Below are 14,804 nucleotides of genomic sequence, written 5' to 3' on the forward strand. Positions count from 1 at the left end.
CGTTATTCTTTTCCTAACCATAACCGTCCCGTTGTTGTGGCCGGCGTGCGGCCTTTCATTTCCCCGTTGTTGCGTGCCACAGAGACCGCGGATCATGTCCCGGCACGAGATGTTGTCACTGTCCCGCGTGTGGTCTTTCATTTCACTGTTGTTGCGTCCCCCAGTGTCAGGGCAGTTTGTGACATGTACATGTAGTAAAAGAGAAAATCGTGACATATATACATGAATCAATAAATCCAAATAACGTGACCATTTCACAAACTGGCGTGAGACCGTGTTGGCTAAAAATCTAACTTCAACTTGTTTTAAACGTATCAATCCTCAAGTAAAATCTGTTTACTGTGGGCTGGGAGAGCAGTCTTAATTTTGACATCACGTCATTTTGGTTTGACAAAAGTAAGGTGCACACCAAGAGCTGTAGTGAGGGGCTGATAAATGGAAGAAGACTTAAGAGTAGGCCTTCTTCAAGATGAATGTTGATCTCCAATTTGCCGATTGACACAAAAAGTACTGCTAAGGTTCATGGGAGTGTCATACATTTCACAGGTATTTTGTCATAAACTGCATTGGACCGTTTATAAAAGTATTGGACGACTTGAAGTTCAGACATGATAATGGAGCTGGATGAAAAATGTGTTGCTAGTTGCTTTTTAGAAATAAAGTTGCCAAGTCTCTGAGAAACGAGTTTCTTTTTATTTTGTAAGAGGAAAATTGTAACGTGTGAAGGAAGACATAGTTTAGCTTCAATAAATAGCATCTTTTAGTTACAACAAACCAGGAATCTACAGAAAGAAAAACCAGAAAAAAACAAGACACAGACGGACAGCTGAAGAAAACAAATGTCTGGGTGTGAGAAAACAATCAAATCCAGCAAATACATCACAGCCGCCAGTGAGCGGAGAAAGTTTGAGAGTGCCCATAGAAAAGGGCTTCCGTGGTGCTGGCTGATCTCTCTCTGAGCCAATGTGTCAGGGTGACAAGCTCCCGACTTCCATCTTCAGATGGAGTGGCTCGTAGAGGAAGTTCAGGGCAACAGGCGCCTGGCCGATCGATGGCTGGGGAGAGATATGAAGCATGGCTTCAACTCCGATGATAAATCTATCGCGGTGGGCGATATGAAGTATGCACACGCCACACCTGATGTATATGAGTGTGCAGGCTTGAGGCCCAGGCAAAGAGATTGATTAAATGGCTCTTTTTCCTCTGTCTCTGTGTGTGTGTGTGTGTGTGTGTGTCTGTGATGCGCGCTGATACACATGCACACAAACACAGTCTTGTCATTTTGACTGAAAGCTTCAGGCTGTTGGGCTGAAATCACGTCTCTCTGAAATTGAAAACATCCTTAACTCAGGGGACCTCTCCTTCCTCCTTCCTCCTCCTCTTTCTTTGTTGCAGGAGAGCCGCAGTATCTCCAGACGCCATGACGCCCACTGGGAGCTGTTGTCTGGACAGGGATTTCATTTTCTGCTGTGGACACACTATAAGCCTCCCGTTGACTCTGTCCACAGAAACATGCACACGTTTAAAGGCTTCATTTCTAAATCCGCCTCACAGTGCAGGGCCTCTGATGTGTGCTGTGCTTTATCTAATGGACAAAAGGTGCAGGACATCATCTTGTTGTTACCTATTGAAAAGCTAAGGTTTTGTCATCATAATAAACGTGTTCTTATTTTTTATTTTTCTCAAATTAAGATAAGTTTTAGAAAGTATAACTTGTACTATATGATGTATTTATGAACTTGTTCATGGCCCAGATGTATTTAAAGGGCTAGCGTGTAGGATTTGGGGCAATCTATCGGCTGAAATGAAATATATTATTTATAACAGTTTCCATTAGTGTATATTCACCTGAAAGAGTGAATTGTTGGGTTTTTAACCCCTAATTGAAGCGTCTCTCTGTTCCGCTAAAGATACGGGCCAGTTTGATTTTCTCTAGCTGTCTCCACCTTTTTTCCTTGTTTAGTTTATTTTGATCATGTTTAAAAGGGTTAGGGTTAGGGCTGAACCAGTGGCTCTGTATCTATGGTATTCAATTCCTGCATGTATTAGTTTGTATTGCATGATCAACAAACATTCAGCTTTTTTTTTTACAAATCTCACCCTGGATATTATACACCGAGGACCGTGACAAAGCGTGGGTATTTGACAACCTGGAAATGACAACATTTCACACCAGCACAAGACGTTTTCATACCCCTCCACCCATTACATGCCATGCCGTACACTACGTCCTGCTTTGGATGAATGTTAGTGGTGGATAAAAGTCATTAGTCACAGAAATGTTGAATACGGATGTAATTCCCAAAGATACTGGGCTGGAAGAGCACAGCTGATACACCATCACTATCTTGTTCTCATGTTACAAAACGTCATCTCCCGCACCAACTCTCACACCCAAAAAAGTGTAACTCCAGCCCTTTGAAATTACTTTCTAATTACGTTGTCAGCGCTGTCATCTGAGTGCGGGGGAGTTAAATGTTAGAAGCATCTCTACAGCTCAATTACACTCTTCCCTGTCAATGAGGAATGAATGCATTTGGTCTAATTACCGACAAAACTCTTTTCAAGAGTAAACATAGGAGGGCATCCCATCAAAGTCCTGCTTCAATCCAAACTTTTGCCTGTCTAAAAATCACACACATGCAAGGTTTGAGTGCGAGCAGACTAATGAAAGCTGCTTCCTCAGAGACATAAGCACAGAAATATCTGAGGTGTTGTTTCAATTCGTTTACATCAGTCGATAAGCTCTCAGAAGAGGACCCAGCTATTAAAGATATTAGATTAGGATGATCCTTCCACTTCCATAAATCTGCATGTCCGGCAGACTCTCAATGCATTTCTGTTGTTAATTATGTGTGTGACAAATAATCAATCTGCTTCTAAGTAATAGGGTCCGACATAAATACAAAATGTCATGCCAAACGGTTTTGGTAATTTTACAAGACGGTCCTGTATTTGTGTTTAATTTTCTCATATGTGTCACACCCACAGCCATGCCTTAGTATGGTTCCCATGGGTTTATATGTGTGTGTGTACCTCTCCTGCTGTATCCTGTTGGACTGTGTGTGTGTGTCTGTCCTCCCAATCATTTTCCTGCATTCCTGTTCACCTGACGCTCATCAGTCCATCAGCCTTGCAGTATTTCAACCCTATCCAAGTGCCTGATCGTTGTTATACAGTTACTGTGGTAGTAGTCTTACGTTGCCAGACCTATCTACACAGCGTGGGGTGTAAGAGGAACAAAACACTCTGTGTTGTTCTCATTTCTTTAAACCAATAACAACCTCCGGACACAGCGACAGTGGCTCTGCTGAGTAGTCTAAGGAAGAAACTTGTTTTAGGTGTTTTAGAACTTGTGTAGGTGAGAACATTTGCACCCGCAAGAAAACGGCACAATCCTAAATGAAGTTAAATCAGTAAAGGACGTAACGTATTCTTTTTAAATCTTTACAGTCATTCTCGGAAAAAAAAAGCAAGCCGGCCTTGTTGCATGATCCAAATTTTGATGATGCTAAGGATTGATAAGTTCAGTCAGGAAGGCATGTTTAGGCCTTCGTTATTTCTCACACATCTGCATTCAATCCTCACACACAGCTCACTCATTATTCCTTGGTTTCTAGTCTGGGGCTATCAATCATCTTATCAGCTGCTCTCATCAGCTGGTCACATCAGCCGATTTCATCTATCCTATAGCTCAGCAACACACCTACATTGTTAGCCTATCCTCCTGCTACTGCCTCTTTCAATATGGTTCTCTCTCTACTTGTATTTCCTTAATGCTGTGGTACGTTCACAGCTGTTACGCTATTTACATCTGTTTCCTCTCTCTGTTGCTGACAGCTGACAGCAAGTTACTTATAATAATATTTTGTATTCATAAAGCACCTTTTTGATGAAACCCAAGGACAATTTAACAAATTACTAAACCTAAGCTAAAGAACGTTGAAGGCTGTGGTAAACAGGTGGTGTTTCAGCAGTTGTTCCTGGAATATGTCCAGACATGTAGCATTTCTGAAATTTGCAGGGACGGGGTTCCAGAGGGATGGGGCTGCAACACTTAAGGCTCTGTCTCCAAAGGTGTAGAGTGTGATGTGGGGAACGGAGAGCAGGCCAGTGTCTGAGGAATGAAGGTTTCGGGGTGCAGTGTACTGAATGGATGGAGGAGGTCTGAGAAGTACTATGGGGTCAGGGAATGGATGGATTTGTAGGTGAGAAGGATGACTTTATAAGTGATACAGGACTTGATTGGGAGCCAGCGAAGGTGGATGAGGGTTGGTTTGATGTGCTGCCTGGTCTTGGTGTGGGTGAAGACCCTGGCAGTAGAGTTTTGGACATACTGGAGCCTAATTAAGGATTGCTGGGGACCCCAGACAGGACATCTTTGCAGTAGTCCAAACGGGAGGTTGTGAAACCATCAATGGCCCAGTCACAAAGTCCGGACTCACGGACCAACATACTTTGGTGCGTGTTCTTGCAAAATTTGTTCGTAAGGGCTTAGGGTTGTCCCAATGTTGAATTTCAAGTTGAAGTTTACCACTAAGACCATAGGGAAATCCGGAAATTACAAAGGTAACCGACCACGGAACGGATTAGTTGTCCAGCTTGTAAAACAAGAGTTTGATCAAATCAATCAGGCACCGTCTCCTGGGCCTTGGCCGTGTGGAAAGCAACAAAGAAGGCGCTCAAGACTCTGGATGAAAAACTTCTTTCTTATCATCATTGCAATATCTTAGAGAAATATAACTTGAGTTTTGATAATTATTGTAAAACTTCCTTATTGTGCTTAATTTATTAAGTACTCCACTTCCACTGCTGGAGTTTATTTAATATAGACTTTGAGGTTCCTTTGAGAAAAACCTCCTTCAGCTAAATGCACTATTAAAGGTAGTGTATTTTGGAACACACTTCCCCCAACTATAAGGGAGTGTCCCACTGTGGCCTCCTTTAAGAGACAGGTAAAGCTGTGGCTTAGAGCTAACCGAACGTGCAACCACCGCTAACTTGTGTTTCCATTTTTTATACCAATATACAATATATTGTCCTGTTTTTTTTTCTTTCTTCTTTTTTTTTTTTTCTTCTTGTTTTTGTCTACTAAATGTTACTACCCTGTGTCTTTCTACTGGAACTTCAAGCTGCCCATTAGCCTGCAGATGGAAATCAACAATCTGGTATATCTCTGTGTACTGTTGTGCTTGTTCATAAATGTGCACTGTCCTAAATATATAAAATAAATGAATAAAATAAACTTAAAACAAAATTTCCAAAAACGGCAAGTGTCTGCAACATCTTTGTTGTCAAACGTCGCCAAGGTAACGTGATCTCGTGAAGTGCTGTCACAAGCCCATGTATTCCTATCTGAGCCCATGTGACCTCACACACTCACTCATGTAGCACCTGAGATCAATCAGGTCTGGGCGTCTTTAGTCCTTAGTCCTCAGGGCTCACTTTGGGACTTGGCCAATGAGGGTTTCAGCTACGGAATCAGAGAGTGATGGCAGAAGTCTGGAGATGTTTTTGAGATGAAAAATTTGATTATGGAAAGAGAGCGTGGAGTCCAGGATTACACCAAGGGTGCGGACCTGAGAGGCTCTGCAGATGGCACACCCGTCAACATCCAGGAGGAGATCTCCAACCTCCTGGAGCAGAGACGTACTTGAGTCTTTTCTTTTCATGCCACTTTCTGTTTCTACTCCGCTAGGTTTCAGGGAGAAATATTGTACTTTTTCCTCCACTACATTCATCTCACAGCTTTAGTTACTAAACACATTAATATATTTGCACACAAAACACATGTAGTTAATAAAATCTGACTTTATTATAAATGAAACCAGCCAACAATACAAGTCCAGCTGAAATGATTAGACCACTGTACACACACTGCTGTTCGGATCCTTTACGCTTTCTAAAATGGGGGGATGTTTCTGCATCAATTTCTTTTACTTTTATTACAAACTACATTTTGCTGATGATACATTTACTGAAGTAACATTTTCAATGCGAGACAGAGTGCTTTTTTTACAGTGTGGTATTAGTACTTAAGTAAAGGATATGAATACTTCTTCCACCACTGATCATCTGTTATGATAAACATATTTACTTCATTCACGTGTCTCTCCTGATTGAAATGGATTGGCGTCGGGTAAAATAAAGCACATCAACCAGATATGGTTTGCTGAACTCCTACCCTTATGCTTATTGGCGAAGATCAGTGTATAAAACTCCTCATATTTAGCCAGAATTGGTTGTTGCTTTCTTCTGTAAAAATGCTGCAGACGGCAGGTCACGCTGCAGGTTGTTGCTAATTAATGTGAATGGATGGTGATGTTGCTCCGTAAGTTCTGCATGTGTACACATCCAAACACTTGCTTAAAAAGTTCACAATATGAACTTTGAAGTTGAAATGCCATTTATCTATCCTAGCGAGGGCAGCAACCAGCCGACTGCTACACTACAAACTCATTCCCACTGATCTGAGAGCTGCCTTTGAACAGAGAGAGCTGATTTTGTTTCAGAACCTACAGTCAAAAGTACGTCTCAAAAAACTTTAATAGGGGTTGGCGATAAAAAAATATTAAAAAATCGTATGTGTTGTGATTTGCTTTTGGTGGTGATTTTTAAAAAGAGATTCTTTTTCACAGAACCAACTTTCTGTTTATAAGGTATGGAAATAAATGACAGACTGACTGACATGTGATCTGCATTCTTCTCATGACTTATTGTTTCTTGAAGTGTACTATTCACGTACACTTCACTTCATCACATTAAAGATGAAAAGAAATTCCCAATACTTAATACCATTGAATCGCACTGAAGTTAAATCGTGATACCAATCCAATCGGCACCCATGCATAGTGAAAGAATCTAATCGGGACATGAGCTTATCAACCAGCCTTCATATTTTCACACATACAAGGCGCATATCCTCTAGAGCTGCAAGGATTAGTTGACTATCGATTGACAGACAAATCATCATGTAAATAAACAATCGCTGGGTGTAATCTTTCATGCAAAACTGGCAGAAAATGCTTTTTCAGCCTTAAATATGGAGGTGTTCCTGCTCTTTTCTGTTTGATATATTAATATGAATAAATTATTTAGGTTTTGGAAAAACAATCATGAAAGAATTGGAATCAGGACAGAAGTATATCCTCCCAGCTCCATCGTTACAGATAGGACAATTGATTAACACTGGGTCTGTTAATTGATATTTTACACCAAATTGTTACACCAAAGGGAGAGACTGACTGTCTGAGTGACTTTCTCATTCCTATAGTCATGGTGCTATGGTTAAAAGCAGGTTGAAAGACTCATTTGAATGACTTAAAGTCAGTAATTATAATTATATTGAAGTAATTTAAATGCAAAATAACAATAATAGCGACAATTACTGAATACTGAAAGGGAGGAACTGGGTTGAGGACCCTCCAGATGTCTGGTGTGTACTAATATGGTCAACAACCTGATGGTTCCCATCCTAACAGTGACAGCTGCTGTGGAGGCTAGTTGTGTCGTCCTTCCTCTCGGTAATTAGAGTGTGTAATGGCACCCTGCTGAAGGAGCCATTAGTGGACGCAGCTCTTACAGCCAAGTGATTGTTGGCCCACTCTACCAACTGAAGCAGAACCAACAGCCCCACTAGCAGCCAAACTCTTTCGGCATCCAATAAACTTGCAAGTGCACACGTGTGCCTCTTGGTGTAATAGTACGGGTCAACTATCGGCGTCAAATTAGTCTCGCATTGCCAAACCTTCCTCCACAGCGCTACAGAGGAAGGTCTGGCTGGTCCACACAGCATTCAAGGATAGGAGAAAAACATGCTCTGGTTTATAAGCATTGCTTTAAACCAATCACAGTCATCTTGGTTGGGACTAAGCACTGGACACGCTGTCGGTGCATCGAGTCGGCCGCTCCTCATTTGCATAAAGTTACCTGGATTCAACTTTATGCAAATGAGGAGCCAGCAAATGGACTCAACGCCTCTCAAAAGCTTACAAAAACCTGTTAAACTTGACTGTTGTCGATCTGAAATGAAGACAGATTCAGCAAATTTACGGCCTATTTCTCACTTAAAATGTTTTCAGAAACACGTTTCGGTGAACACATTTTATAAAATAAGAGATTGTATTCCAAACAACCATTATGGTCCGTTTTGAAAACCCTGCAGCAGACAGACCCATGCTCGTCCAATCAGGTGCAGCCATCGGGCATTGGGCTGGTTTGAGGCTGTAGCCTATTTTCTTTGCTCGTTATTGCTCAGTGAAGAGAAACTGCAGGATAACTGCTGGTGTTAAGCCCCGCCGTAAAAACAGCACCAATATGGACACGTACCATAAGCGTCTTTAATAAAAGTTCATGTGTCTGAGTTAATCTCCCCGGCAAAGCCTGCCCTAAACGAACCACGCACGCTGCTTTAAAAGAAAGCCATTTAACATCCTAATCATCCTTCACCTTCTCCACCAACTTGATGATTACGCTCAGCTCTCCTGCTCTGCATGAGGCGAAGGATATTGGAAACAGGCTCCGCCGTGATTTACAGTCTTTTCAAAAGCCCAGCGTATCTCTGTGATAAATCCGCTGAGAGTGTGAGTGAGAGGGTGCCGTGCTTTTTACTCCAGGCTACAATGAAAACTGACTTTGCGATACATCAATAACTGCTCCGAAGGAGCTGAATATTTCAGGGAAAATGTCAGAAGGAGAGGCAGAGTTGGAGAAAGTAAGCTAGCTTGTGCTTCTCCTTGTTTTTTCTCTAACTCCAGCTCCCTCCCATCATTCTGTTTCCATTTTCTTTCTCCTATCTCTGCCAGCTGAACCTCCCGCCACACAGGGTCAAACTGATTGTTTTCTACCGTCCGATAACGTCAAAATAAAGACATATGTTTGACCGGAGGGTCACTGGTTCAAATCCCCGTATGGACCCAAAAAGTTGGGAGCGTGGATTGGTGGCTGGAGAGATGCCAGTTCACTTCCTGGGCACTGCTAGGTGCTCTTGAGCAAGGCACCGTACCCCCCCGACCGCTCAGGGCGCTGGTTCAGCTGGCAGCCCACTCACTCTGACATCTCTCCATGTATAGTGCATGTATAGGTCCTGAGCATGTGTGTGTATTTCAGGCCTGTGTGTGAGTACTAACAAAAAGTGTGTACACAGAGTGTAGTGCAGTAATTTCCCCATTGGGGACTAATAAACAAATTATCTTAATTATCTTATCTTATCTTAAATATCTGGAGTCAAGTTTAACCGCTTTCATTGTTAGGATGAGTTTGCTGTGTCAGAATAAAAGCAGATTTATCTTTAAATAGAAATAAGTGCAAGCATTGCTTGCCTGTCTTATGTATCTCCATATCAACAGACCTCATATACATACCAGTCTTGGCTTGTAAGGCTTTAAGGTAAAAAAATATACCCTTGTTCCCTGGTGTGATAGGCGTTACGCCGCGCTGAGAGGGAAGCAGAAGGTCACTCTTTCTTGTCTGACATTCCTCAAACACAGAAAAAACCCGGCCAGGTGGCAAGGCCGAGCCCCCTGAGGATTGTGGGTAAGAGGAGGATAATAATGGGGGGGACTGATAGCAATGCTTCCCAATTGGGAAACAATTGCTGACATTTGAAGGTGGTCTCTGTTGCCTCTATTGAGAGTACAAGTGTGTTAATAGGTGTATAACACGGAGTCCCATGGTTGTTCTGTCTGGCAGTTTATTGGAATGTGTATGTGTCCATGTAGAAAAATATGTTTTCATAAACCATAATGTTACACTAATATTAAGGATTGATGATGCTGGCATGAACAATGTGGTGCCACTTTTAGACATTCTGAAATGTCAATGTTTATTTTATTATTATGAAAATAGTATTGCAACAAAACAGAATCTGTTCATAAACTGCATTGGAATCCTTTTGAGCGAAGGGCTTTGAAAACAACTAAAATCATTGTTTGTTTCCCTTGTAAATTGAGCAAAACAACAAGACTCAGAAGCCATACATCATAAGACTCAAAATTTAGAAAACCAGAATGTACTGGCTAAAATACTACCGGAAAGAACAACCAGGGGACATCTCAACACACGTTTACTCTCAACAGAGGCAACAGAGACCATCTCCAAATGTCAGCAAGCTTTTTCCCAACAGGGCAACATTGCTATTGGTCCCCACCCAAACCTGGCCAGACCACCTGGCTTAGGGCTGCATGATTATGGCCAAAATGAAAATCACAATTATTTTTATAAATATTGTGATTACGATTAATTATCACGATTATTTGTTGAGTTTTAACCAAAAATGTTTTTATTGTCACATAGACTAGTTATAACTGCTTTCACATCCATATTATGCTGCATTCTTATTATGTGGGAGTTGTATTAGTGGGGCAGATAAGGGGGGAAATCGTTCACAAGTGGATACAAGCACCAAATTTGGTGTGGTTATCCCTCTGGGGCCAATAATTTGAAATATAACGTTAGCCACTTGATTTTTCAAAATGCCGCCATTTTCAAAGATGGCCGCCATTTCCAGCATTGGAAAACACATATCTGCCCACATAATTTTACTAATGGGACATATTTTAAGGTTTTTACCTTTTAAATCTTATGTTTTCGACTATAAGGTTGTTCCATACATTTTCTGTTTTGAGAGTCTATAGTGGTATGTAGAGTAAATAATGTCAAAGAACATGCATGAAATGTGACATAGTTCCAAGAAAAAAATTATTATTAAAGCATGTCAAAGTAACAGGAGGTTTTATGTTTTTTACTTTTCTGGAGGCACATAACATTATTGTATTTGTGTTCATTGTATTTAAGTGGGATAGTATAATGTATGTATGCCAACATTGCTAGTCCCAGCACATACAGCTGCTGTACAGTGAAGACCAAAGTGATGGCATTTACACCTTCCACGGCATTCTGCCTTGTATTCACAGTTGGGCAGTTGCTGACAGCTCTCTACAATTGGTGATAGCTCTGTCCAGAAGATCTGCCATTGATCACCTAGCTGTGTTGCAGCTGTATGTCTATACAACATGTTGTATAGACATACAGCTGCAACACAGCAGTCTATGAAATGATGCATTTAAAAAAATCACTTGATCACGCAAATTTGATCGTGGGATGTCAAAATCGTCATCGTGATTAAAATTAGATTAATTTTGCAGCCCTAACCTGACTGGGCATTTCTATGTTAAGACCCTTCTTGTTCCATGTGTCAATGAAACGTACATTTTATAACCCCACCCACCATCTTTTCCTAAACCTAACTGTCCCGGTTTTGTGCCAAATATTAGTTCATTTAAGTGTATGTCCCGACCCAGAGCATCACAAAGTGACGCCAAGAGTCTTGACCAAGCGCGTCTGAATATGATGCAAGGAGTTTTTGCACCAATAACAAATGGCAAAGTTGCGTGTGGAATACCCTTCTCCTAGCCAGTTAGGATAAGGATATGTATTTATTTGCAAAGGTATACAGTACATAACTTGGTACATTATTTCCTAATGTTAACATAGTTTTTACTGCTAAAAATTTCTCAAGAACTGGGAGTCTTGATGGTAAATAAAATGTGGAAAATCCACCTGATATATCAGTCTAGGTTTAGTGTGGACACGTGAGCCCAACAGTGAGTGCACGTGTTTGTCTTTCTGTGAGTGTGTGCGAGGCAGGAACAGAGTCAATGTAAATAAGCGCGATGGCAACGATAAATTCTTGTCATAATGGGAGCTTACCTCAGGGTCGTCTTTCTTCTACCTCCAGATAGGGAAACTCTGCTGAGTTCTTTATCACACAGCCAGAGATAACAGGGCTCCAGTACAAAGCAACGAGCCCGTCTGTTTGCTCACAAGTAAAGCAGCTTCAATCCCGGCGGAGGAATCCCACCTTGTTCTGGGACACAGAGCAGACGACAGAGACAATATAGAGAGAGTATAGAGTGCTCATTTACATGAAGAGTTTGACAGATAGAGATGCTAAGAAGGGAATGGCAAACACACCCAAGTTTGACTCAAAAAGGAGCAGGGATCCACTGCATCTAGTGTATCTGCACATCCTTCCTGTTCTCCTCAAAGTTGAATGAATGAATGCTTGATTTCAAACATGTAAAAAACAACAACAATAAAATAAAAACTCAAAGAACCAAAAAACAAATATTAAAGGTACCATATTGTGAAACACATTTTCATGTTTTTTTTTTATTATAAGGCCGGTTGAGGTGCTATATAAATACTGTGAATGTATCATAACGCTAAATCCAACATAAAATGCACACAGCCCAAATTTAAATACTGTATCTTTAATAGTTATGATGTCACAACTATACTAAAATGCATACTATATATATATATATATATATATATATATATATATATATATATAGCTTGAAAGCTGCTACAGTGCCGTTACAGTTATTTTCCGGCTGCAATGACTCAGGGCGCAGTGGAAGACCCAGAAACACTGGCCAATCACAGCAGACTGGGCTTTTTCAGGAGGAGGTCTTAAAGAGACAGTGTTTCAGGGAGTGAGTGAACATAGGTATATTCAGGCAGCCGTTATAAAGAAACAAAATTGTTTTTTGAACATTAGAGCATGTAAACATGTTTGAACCTGCAAATGAGCGTAATAGTGGACCTTTAATTCAACATGTCCAAAAAGGAATAGGAACAAGCAGAAACTTAAGTAATTTATTACAAAAGCCTTTTCCATTACTATATAATAATCATCATGTATGGCTTTGTATTTACATCATATATTATTTATATCACATATTTAACAGTCTTTACAATGTGTTACATATGTACATTTACACACCACAAAAAATGAAACCGTACATGTTTAGAAAAGTATATATTCACCATGGAAAATGAATAATGTAAGCAAACAAACAATTAAATTATGTGTGAGAATGCGTGGTCGGAACCTTCCTCCTCCCTGTTTTTGCTGCTGTTTACGCTTGCTCATTCTTGACATTGCTCCACAGTCTCACTTTGTTTCCACTGGCACTTCACATGGCCTTGTTATAAGTTTAACTTTTGCACAAATAAATTAAACAAAAGAGACAATCACTTTGATCACTTGATTTTTCAGGCTAGAGTTTATGTTTGGGTACAACATATCCCGTAATATGATATATTGGGGGTGTCAGTAGCTCAGTCCGTAGGGAGTTGGGTTAGGAAGGGTTGTCTGTTCAAGTCCTCATATGGACCTAGGTATGGAGTGTGGATTGGTAGCTGGAGAGATGTCAATATCACCTCTCTCCCTCCCACTGCCCTTGAGCAAGGCACAGATAATAATAATAATAATTATATATATATAGTATAGGCCTAAACCGTACAAAAAACAATACACAGAGCATAACGTGTTTGTGTACCTCCCCTTATAATACTGTGAACTCTCATTGATGCAATTTGGATGGAATTGATAGGATTGTAAGTTTCTGATTGCCCCCCCCCCCCCCCCAACGAAAAGTGGATGGTTACCCACCCATTCAAAGTAGTTACTCTGCCCTCTCAAAGTCTCTGGTCTGCAGAAAAACTATTCTCGTCTAGGCATACCAGCCAATACTCCCGACAGCATGTACCGCCCAGCGTAATAACCCTAGTCTTCTGAAGGGGAAATTGATTTAATCGAAAACGTTTCCATCTTTTTGTATCTTTTAGCAAATAAATTGTACTTGTTTTCATGTCAACTTAATGTTTTATAAATAAATAGTAATTTCCATCCAGGTGCAGTAATATGGCGTGGAACAGCATTTTAAAACCAACAATTTATTGAGCCAGTAAAATTAACAAGAAGGGAAGTCGTGCCAGCTCGTGTCCATATGCTGCACAGAAAGCTTCAGTAGTATGGCAAGCTATTGAGCAAATGATTCATGGGAAATCTTAATGTAAAACTGAAAACATTCATATTTTTCACATTTTTCCTGTCTTTCAGTGTGTGATATATATTTTGTGTATGTAATAGCTGTATAAAGTGGAAAATAACAATTTCATTCAAATCTCAGCACTCAGTGTTCCAAGCAGAACAGCTGCACCAATGGGCAGTATGAAAAAGATAGTATGTTTTTGAACATCAAAGAATGTAAACCTAGTCTAAGAGACCCAAAAGAGTACAAATATGACGCAGATAAGCAGTCTATTAGGGTCTCTTGAAAAACACAGAATTGAAATGTGGTGACTCAAACCTGATGATGTCATGTTGGCACCATCCTTTCTCTCATGTAATGTTCGCTTGTTATGTTGACCTTTCATTCATATAACATTCATAATTATGCCCTCTGGCAACAGACCTCCAGGCTGAAGAATAGCTTTTCCTCAGGCCATTAATCTGATAAACAAATTTAGTTAACTCATTTTTAACTGCATATGACAATAAACCCTTTGACTTGACTTGATCTAATTCAAATACGAGGAATTGAAAGGACAACGCGCAATGACTGATAACCGACAAAACCAAATTACATTTCAGTGTATTACAACCAAGTTAGTAACACAGTTTTGTTTTAATCCATGTCATGCTAAACAGCTATGATGAATGGACAATATAACCAGATATCCAAGAATGAACTAAAACAATAACATCAGTTTCAATGTGTACCCTCAATAGATGTGTTGTTCATATGAACCCCATCTGACATCCACAATAAATCAGAATGGGATTTTGAGATGATGATTGACTGTTATCACCCATGATTTAATCCACACACACAAACATTGTTCAGTGCAGGAATCTGCATCCAAATGCTACAAAATGACATGTGTTTGGGACATGGTTAGTGGAAAAACATAGAAGTGCCTCCTGCTTAAGTACCTACTATCCACAGTCTAAT

At 40.4% G+C, this 14,804-nt stretch overlaps 1 long non-coding RNA gene across 1 annotated transcript in view; it reads left to right on the top strand.

Moving 5' to 3' along the window:
* The first annotated feature begins 463 nt into the window (after nt 1–463).
* LOC117951239 overlaps nt 464–14,804 on the top strand; it is a 17,154-nt gene continuing 2,813 nt past the window's right edge. The window contains exons 1-2 of the long non-coding RNA XR_004658100.1: nt 464–475; nt 8,697–8,703. This is a non-coding gene — a long non-coding RNA (uncharacterized LOC117951239). The remainder of the gene's footprint in view (nt 476–8,696; nt 8,704–14,804) is intronic.

Source organism: Etheostoma cragini, chromosome 10 (assembly GCF_013103735.1).
Source record: "Etheostoma cragini isolate CJK2018 chromosome 10, CSU_Ecrag_1.0, whole genome shotgun sequence".
Lineage (NCBI taxonomy): Eukaryota > Metazoa > Chordata > Actinopteri > Perciformes > Percidae > Etheostoma > Etheostoma cragini.